The sequence below is a fragment of the Lepidochelys kempii genome, chromosome 3 (genome assembly GCF_965140265.1).
Source record: "Lepidochelys kempii isolate rLepKem1 chromosome 3, rLepKem1.hap2, whole genome shotgun sequence".
NCBI lineage: Eukaryota > Metazoa > Chordata > Testudines > Cheloniidae > Lepidochelys > Lepidochelys kempii.
Window position 1 is genome coordinate 41,022,526 of NC_133258.1, and position 8,435 is coordinate 41,030,960.

The 8,435-nt window shown below is 47.1% G+C and overlaps 1 long non-coding RNA gene across 1 annotated transcript; it reads right to left on the minus strand.

Moving 5' to 3' along the window:
- Positions 1 to 922: 922 nt before the first annotated feature.
- LOC140908645 (uncharacterized) lies at positions 923 to 8,086 on the minus strand. The gene is made up of 2 exons (XR_012157942.1): positions 7,642 to 8,086; positions 923 to 4,072 (listed from the first exon to the last, which is right to left on the minus strand). It is a non-coding gene; the product is annotated as an uncharacterized lncRNA (long non-coding RNA).
- Positions 8,087 to 8,435: the final 349 nt, after the last annotated feature.

Here is an 8,435-nt window from a genome sequence, read left to right on the forward strand (position 1 = left end):
AGGAGTTGCTGCCCATAACAGAGTCTTTAAACAAATGCTTAAAAATTTTCAATTAAAAAGGGACATGTTAATATTTTTCAATAAGAATATTATATTATTTTAACTTTTCCCCCTTTTATGATTTCAATTTGTTATAGACTTGCCTCTGTGTCTTTTGATCTCTGCATACATTGTGTTTCCAGGCATCATCTGTTGTGCAGTGGCAAAACTTCATTATTCTTCAAGTGGACAACACAGGTCTTCTCCGGGAAATATTTTGTCTTATAATAGGAGTCATGACACTCAACAGAAAAAAAGAGTTATTATATACACTGGAAAATATTCTCACAGGTTAGCAACTACATGTCTTCTGTTGTGTGACCCTTTTATTTCTTATACTTTATTAGATTTTTTTATATATATTGTCTATCATACCACAGAAAAAGGGCTTTATGACAGCTGGGAGATTTTGACCATTATAAAAGCAGTACAATTATTTTTCCCAGTCCAGCCATTATTCTTCATTTTGAGGGTGATGGAAGGTGACCTCTTAGTGCAGAACTTTTAGCACATTATTATTCAAGCAGGGATGCAAACAACAAACAAAAGGTCTTGACCAAAGCTCTGTTCATTATCGTCTTGTTTTGTCTTGTAAATTACAGCAATTCAGTTTGTCAAAATCACATTACACATTGTTCTCAAAATGTTAACTCTGTATAGTGTTTGCAGGAGAGTTTTCAAAGTTATTTTAACAGGAAAGAGAAATCTGGATTAATCACTATTCATTATAGTTAATATTAGATATTTATACTGAGATATTGTGCAAATGGCCCATTCAGACAACTGGGGTCCCAAATGTGCTAGGAGCAATACACACTTAAAAACAAACTTAGAGCCTGTTCCAAAGATCTTATCTGCACATATGATGAAAAACAACAGGTGGATGGATACATACATAAATTTGGAGAATACAAGGTAAGAATGAGACAAATAAAATTAGTATAATAAGCAACAGGCACAGCGTTAGCAGCATCCATAGCCAAAATATGTCTAGCCTATATTAAATTCCTTTCTAAAATTTCCAAAAAGGTTAAAAGTTGGACTTGAAATCGAACAGCTTCCAGAGAGTTATAAAGAATCTATTTCCCTGACAGGAAGTACTGTTTGCTGTTGGAGCCATGAGGTTACTAGTCTGCCTGTTCTGTTTATAAACCAACATCTTTAACCTATTATTTCCAAAACAAATCTAGCCTCAGCAATATAAGGAAAGATAAAACAGTTGTCATTGAATCTTCCAGTAAAGTGGAACTTAATTTAGGGCTATTTTCTCTTGACTTGTGCCATCTGTCTTTAAATCAAGAAAAAATATCAAATTTATGGTTGGTATGATTTAAGCCCTTTTTAGACATAACTTCATCCAATAAAGCAAGAAAAATAATATCCCTCGTGGCAAAACATAATAGAAAATGATGACTTTCCAGTAGGGTTTTTAAAGAAAATTATATCCTTTCCTTTAGATTTTTTTAAACTACAGAAAGGACAATATGCTCTATTAAATTGAATAGGTTTTTAGAGTTAGTTTGATAGAACCTTTTTATATTTCTGTAGTAGCTAATTGGTTTAATTCCTATTAAATTCAATAGCATGTTTTTATAATTAACGGCATTTCCATTTTTTAAAGCAAGATCAATTTTTATATTAATAGTCATAATTGTAGGTAACATTTGCTTTTTCTCATTTATAATAAAATTTGAGGTGAATTTTCTCATGTTTTTTTTTCTTCCTCTTGCTCAACATCTGCCTGAAATTTCCATTAGGAAGAGGCAGTAAATATTACAGTACCCCTGATAAACCATTCTTATAGGAGGCCCAAATCTCCTAAATTCTGAGACTTAGAGGAGTTCAGCATTTTCCATCCTTCTCCTTAAAAGATTTCCTACAATATTTTAAGTGCCATTTTATTTGAGCTTTATTAACTTCAGTTACTACAGTACTAACTTAATCTATGTTTACCCTAGAGCCATATGTGGAGTCCTAACTTTAAATATAATTTATGTTTAATCTCTTCTAGTGAACTGATTCACTATTCACTCTTCTTTCAAACACTCTTCTTTTCACCGACCTTGTCTTTCTAATATCCTGGGATCAACATGGCTATAACAACCCCGAAAAGAGGAGTCAGAGAAGGACAGAGGGAGGTGGCAAAGGGATTCAGGAGGCATGATCCATATATGCACATTGGGATCCCAACTTCTGGACCTTATATATAGTTCCCCACAGCTCACTAAACCTGGGAATTTGGTTCTTTTACCCCTCTGCTCCCTTCTGCAGAGTTTGAAGGGAAGCCAATACATATTAAAATAATGTGGTTCAGGAGAACCCATGAGAGAAAGATAACTATGAGTGATGCTTCTTTCACCTCCCTTCATAGCTGTGTGACAGAGTGAAGGGGATGAACAACTATTGAGTTCTGGGAGTGCGAGGGTGCAAGCCGGCCCACATCTGAAGGTCCCTCCCACAGCCTAAGGGGCAGAGTGACTAAACCTGGGGCTCAAATGATTTTGGGGGACAACTGATAAGAAAACAGAGACAGGAGTGAAGTCATAGGGCCATAACCAGGGAACCAGATAACGACACCAAACAGAGAACCCCAGACACTGTTCACTGCTCCTCAAAGGTGTCTAGGGAGCCAGCTGATGCAGCCCAAAGTAACTCTGCCCAGATGCATGAACCAATAGGCCCCACAGTTCAGTGTCCTCCTCCTGGTTTTATAGATGGTCACTTTGGCCAGCTCCAGGAGGAGGTTGACAAAGAGGTCTCGAGATTTCATGGGACATAGACAGGGTGTGCGTTCATAAGGATGTGCAGGGGAAGGTGCTGTCAGAAGCTAAGGAGAAGGTTCTGGAGGAGCCGGCAAGGATGCTGCAAACTGGCGTGTGGCAGTTCAATGACAAGACAGCACAGAGCTTTTAGCAAGCAAGCGGCTGGTCTGCTAACAGGCTTCTGCCTGTCAGCTTTCCACCTTCCCCTTTATTCTTTCTCTCCCCCCGCACATTACATTCTCCAACAGATAAAAGGAATACATTGGCTTTGTTTAACATTCTTATTTACCAGTTTCTATCTACCGCATTCCTTGCTCTCGGGCCTTGAGCCCAGTCCTGGGAGACTTCCCACGGTTCATGTCATCTGGGCAAGATTCCCAGGTTGATGCCCTTGAAAGAAGCTGTGTGTGCACAGGTCCAGCACAACACTCCGGGTGTGCCCTGAATGTTGCCAAGCGCATAAACCTTGTATGAATCCTACATCCCCTCCTTTTTTTGTTTATTTGTGCTTGGCCATCTCATGGTATCCATCAATTTGCTTTTGCAAGCCAATTAACTCCCGGACAGACGAGGTCATAACTCGTGGAGCCTGCCAGGGCGGTTCTCGACAAAGCCTTAACAAAAAGGAAATACATTGCACACAGCAACAGCAAAAAATAAGCTTAAGAAGGTAAAGTGTAATTGGCCGGGCCCCAATTAGCCATGCTAGAGTACTGGGAAGAGAGGTTCGCGTAAGCAGCGAGCATCATCTCATTCCCAATTTCCTCAGGGTGATGACATACTGGAATAAGGCACGTACCTAACAACAATTCTTCAGCTGCTACAAAATGAGATAAACAAAAGTGGGTAACATTTGCTGTTGAAGCCAATCTTTCCCATAGGTTATATGTCATTCGGGCTCGTAACGGAGGAAGCGCTCCCAAGCCAACCCCTGCAGGAAATAACAGGCACAAAAGGCATACAATCAGTACAGAATTAGCAGTAATTTGGGCGAGAATTGCCACAAGCAAAGTCTCAGGAGTCTCTGGCTGTTGGTTTGCTGTCAGTCTTCGTTGAGACGTGGCGACCAATGCTTTTACTGCTCCCCAAGTCACGGGCTGGCTTGGGACGCTACGCCTCCTCCGTTTCCATCCCGCCGTTGTCGACCCGGGAGGCACCGCATTCTCCTCCAAGGTCAGCTGAAACTCCGGTATGGGGTTCGACAGCCCCTGGTGCCACACCATGCTGTTTCAGTGCCGGTCGCACACATCGGGCCGGAACCCACAACGGTCCTGCAGGGGGGAGAGACAGCAGTATATCCCCGACCCCAAGTGATTAAAGGTACTGGGCCCAACCATTGCAGATCGGGCAGCTGACGGTAATAGACACGCGGTCTTTCCAGTACCTCGGACTTATGAAAATGCCGATCCGTGGGGGTCTGCTGAGCTGTGTTCAGCGTTAAATTATTTAAAGTAAACAAAAGGATATGCATTTGTTGCTGAATGTCTCCTAAGGTTCGGAGACGCAGCTCCCCTTGTTTTAATTGTTTGTCGAGCAAGGTTTTTAGCGTGCGATTTGCACATTCAACAGCTTGGCCTGTGGAATTATAAGGGATCCCGTGTTTGAAATGGACGTCCCATTGGCCACAAAAGGTGGAGAGGGCTGTGGAGCAATAGGCTGGGGCATTATCCGTTTTTATCTGGCTCGGGCGACCAATAACAGCAAAACAGGCTAGCGAATGGTGAATAACTTTGGGAGTGGCTTCCCCACGCTGTGGGGTCACCCAGAGGAATCCCAAATAGGTATCAATGGAAACATGTAAAAACGAATAGGGGCGGAATTGTGGCATGTGAGCGACATCCATTTGCCACAGCTGATTCGCTGCGGTACCTCTGGGGTTAACGGCATAAGAAAAGGTAGGGGCAGCAGCAGCACAGTGGGGCAGGAACAAACAATAGAACGTGCATGATCAGCAGGAATGTAAAACTGTCCGGCCAAAACAGAGGCAGACTGATTAAAAAAGAAATGGCTTTTGATGGGGTCAGAAAAAAGGGAATTTACCTGACCACGTAACGCGCGATCAGCACGCGCATTGCCTTCAGTGAGTAGCCCAGGCAGAGGTGTATGATTGTGAATATGAGCAACAAAATAAGGGAAATTACGAGTGGTGAGGAGATACTGTAAGGACAAAAAACAGGCGAAGAAGGTCCGCATCGACCTGAGGGGTAATAAGGGCAAGGGATAAATGATCAATTACCTGATAAACATAATGCGTGTCCACGATCAAATTAAAGGGACAATCAGCAAAAAATTGAAAGGCCAAAATAACAGCAGCTAGTTCCAAGGACTAGTAAAGCTCTCCAAGCGCTGTTATTATTGTACAAGTGAATGAAGCGCTTTCAGCTTTTCTAGGGGAGGGGCCACTGGTCAATCCATACGGGTTCTAAGGATTGCCATACCAATGGTAATGCGGATGGCAAAGTGGGTGAGGGAGGATTTTGGGCCATTATATATTAATATCGAGGGTGGTGTCCAGCTTTGCAAGTAAGTCACGGCCCCAAATATTGAGGTGGACAGGGAGTACAAAAGGGCGGATCGTAGCAAGGGCACGGCCTCCTTGTTTAGAGACCGTGACCCAAGACAAACTTTGGTGCCCGGGTTTGCTACCCCCGATCCCCCACAACTCTTTAGAAGGAACTGTTGGCCAACCGACCGGCCACTCTGGATCACGAATCACCATAACGTCAGCTCCAGTGTCCACCAGCCCTGTAAAAGGAACATTATTTAAGAGAAGTGTTAACTGAGGTTTCGAGGGGCGGACCGACGTTGTTAGAGCAACAAGTGGAGAGGACGTGTTGTGAGATGGCGACTGAGCCAGAGTCGATCCAAAGCCGCCTCCGCCCCGGGCTCGATCCTCTGCAGCTGGCTTCTGATAGGGGACTAAAATCAGTTGCGCAATTGTCCGTCCATGCAGGAGCGACTGCAGAAGATGGGTCCACACCTGAACCTTAATAACGCCGGTGTAATTGGCGTCAGTGACCCCTGGGATGACAAAAAAACCCTGTTTCCCAGCGTGTGAGCGAGGGAGAACCAGACCCACAAATCCGGCAGGGAGAGGTGCCGTCACTTGTGTAGGTATGGCGCAAACCTCCCCCGGCAACTGAAAATCAGCGTCCTCCTGCATAATCAAATCAAGCCCTGCACTTCCGGTAGTCACCGTCCTCATGGAATCTATGGATTTTAAGACAGAGGAACAGTTGTCTGAGTGGGAAACACCCCTGTTTGGCCCTGGGTTCGGGGGAGACCCGTCGTACGGTTTCCCGACCCGCTACGACACTGATTAGCCCAGTGATAGCCCTTCCGACATTTGGGGCACTTCTTTGAGGGGCGGGTGGGCGCTGACGATGAGCGGCACTCCCGCTGAAAGTGACCCTCCTTTCCACAGCGGTAACAATGCTTCCCCTCCTTCCCGCTTTTCCGCAGGGCGGCAGCCAGAACCCCAGCTTTATGTGCTTGAGTTCCGATGTTTTGGCACGCCCGCAGCATATCAGACAGCTCTAGAACTCCAGCAGTTTGTGCTGCCTGGAGAGCACGGCGGCAATCCTCGTTCGCATTTTCAACCGCCATTTTTAACAGGATCTCCTGAGCTGCCGCAGGGTTATCCACCTGTCGGAGGATAGCCTCTTGCAATCTGTTGGTAAAATCCATAAAGGACTCTGATGCACCCTGACGGATACTGGCAAAGCTTTTGCTAGGCTTGCCTGAATCCGGGACCTTCCGGAAAGCATGCTGGGCACAGGTGGAAATAATGGGGAAGACGGCCTGAGGGAGTTGAGACTGCATCTGAACAGTAGCAAATTGGCCCTCCCCTGCCAAGTGCTCATAAATGATACCTTGCTCTCTATACACCTGGGCTTGGCGTTCCGCCATCTGCCGAAATTCACTAAGCCAAATAACATACTGACTAGGTGTCAGCATCATGCGCAACAGTGCCTTCCAGTCCTCAGGGACCAGGGAATACCCAGAACCTAGCCCTTCAATGAGACCACGCACATACGTGCTGGTCAGACCGAACTCGCAAATCGCTTTCTTTACCTCTCTGATCACCGAGTAAGGCAAACTGACCCAGTTTGCAACCTGGTTGCCCTGGTCATCATCCTGCCAGGTCACCAGACAAACTGAGACCAGCTCAGCCAGCTCCTCTGCTGTAAGATCTGAGCGAGTCTTCGCTGCATCGACCATTTGTTGCACCAGCAAAAGCCGCTGAGCAGACGCGGACGACCCTCCGGGGGGCCCCGGAGCATGGGGCCCCACGGGGGGAGGGTGATCACACACCGGCTCTGGTGGGGAAGGCCAGGGAGGCGGTGGTAATAGAGGCACTGGGGGCGAAGCAGGGGGAGGGATGGCTGCAGGAGCGGACGGGGGTGGCGGGATCGGCAGCCCCTCTGTTGGCGCTGGAGAGGGCCTTTCCGAGGCGACATGCTGTGTTGCATCGCCAGGAGGGGGGATGGCTGCAGGAGCGGACGGGCGTGGTGAGATCACCAGCCTCGCGCGGGAGGGCCTGTCCGAAGCGACACGCTGTATCGCGTCGCGGCAGAGGTGCCAGGCATGTAGAGCCTGCACGGGCGCCCGAGGCTCTTTGTGCAATGTCTGGCCCAACCACTCCTAGTCCGCTAGCTTAAAGGTTCCGGCTTCAGGGTACCACGGGCATTAGGCACTCACCTCCTGTAGCAGGAGAGTGAGTTCTCGAGTGGGGCAATCATGCTGAGCCTTACGCAGCAAATAGTGTAGCTCATTGCGGTGTTGCACTTGCAAAGCAGAGAGGGAGCTTCCCATACTTACCACAACGAAAAATACTCACCGGGATCCACGAAGCGGATGAGTGACGCGTCTGAAACCCTTGCCGGGCGAGGTGAGTGCTGAGGGCCCCATGTTTGGGTGCCAGTTGTTGCGGTTCAATGACAAGACAGCACAGAGCTTTTAGCAAGCAAGCGGCTGGTCTGCTAACAGGCTTCTGCCTGTCAGCTTTCCACCTTCCCCTTTATTTTTTCTCTCCCCCCGCGCATTACATTCTCCAACAGATAAAAGGAATACACTGGCTTTGTTTAACATTCTTATTTACCAGTTTCTATCTACCGCATTCCTTGCTCTCGGGCCTTGAGCCCAGTCCTGGGAGGCTTCCCACGGTTCATGTCATCTGGGCGAGATTCCAAGGTTGATGCCCTTGAAAGAAGCTGTGTGTGCACAGGTCCAGCACAACACTCCGGGTGTGCCCTGAATGTTGCCAAGAGCATAAACCTTGTATGAATCCTACACTGGCGCACACCAGATTGACGTGCACCGGGGTCTCCCTGATGCTTCAAAAGGGCAGGTGTCGGGGGAGGGAGGGGAGTGAACTGTGCCAAGTACATGCCCATGCTCATGGCTCCAGGAAGGAGCCACCAGCTGATATCCCCAGTGGGTTATGGGATCAAGGTGGAATATACGCTAGCCCACTGGGGTTTCTCACCCTCCACAGGTAGCAAAAGGTTCTGCCACTTGGTGTCAGGGTGGGACATGAGGGTGAGGAAATGAAAAGTATGGTGCACCAGTGTGTACAGATGTTTCCTTGGCATGGTTCAGAAATGAGGGAAGAGGGCCGGGGGAGGGGAGAAG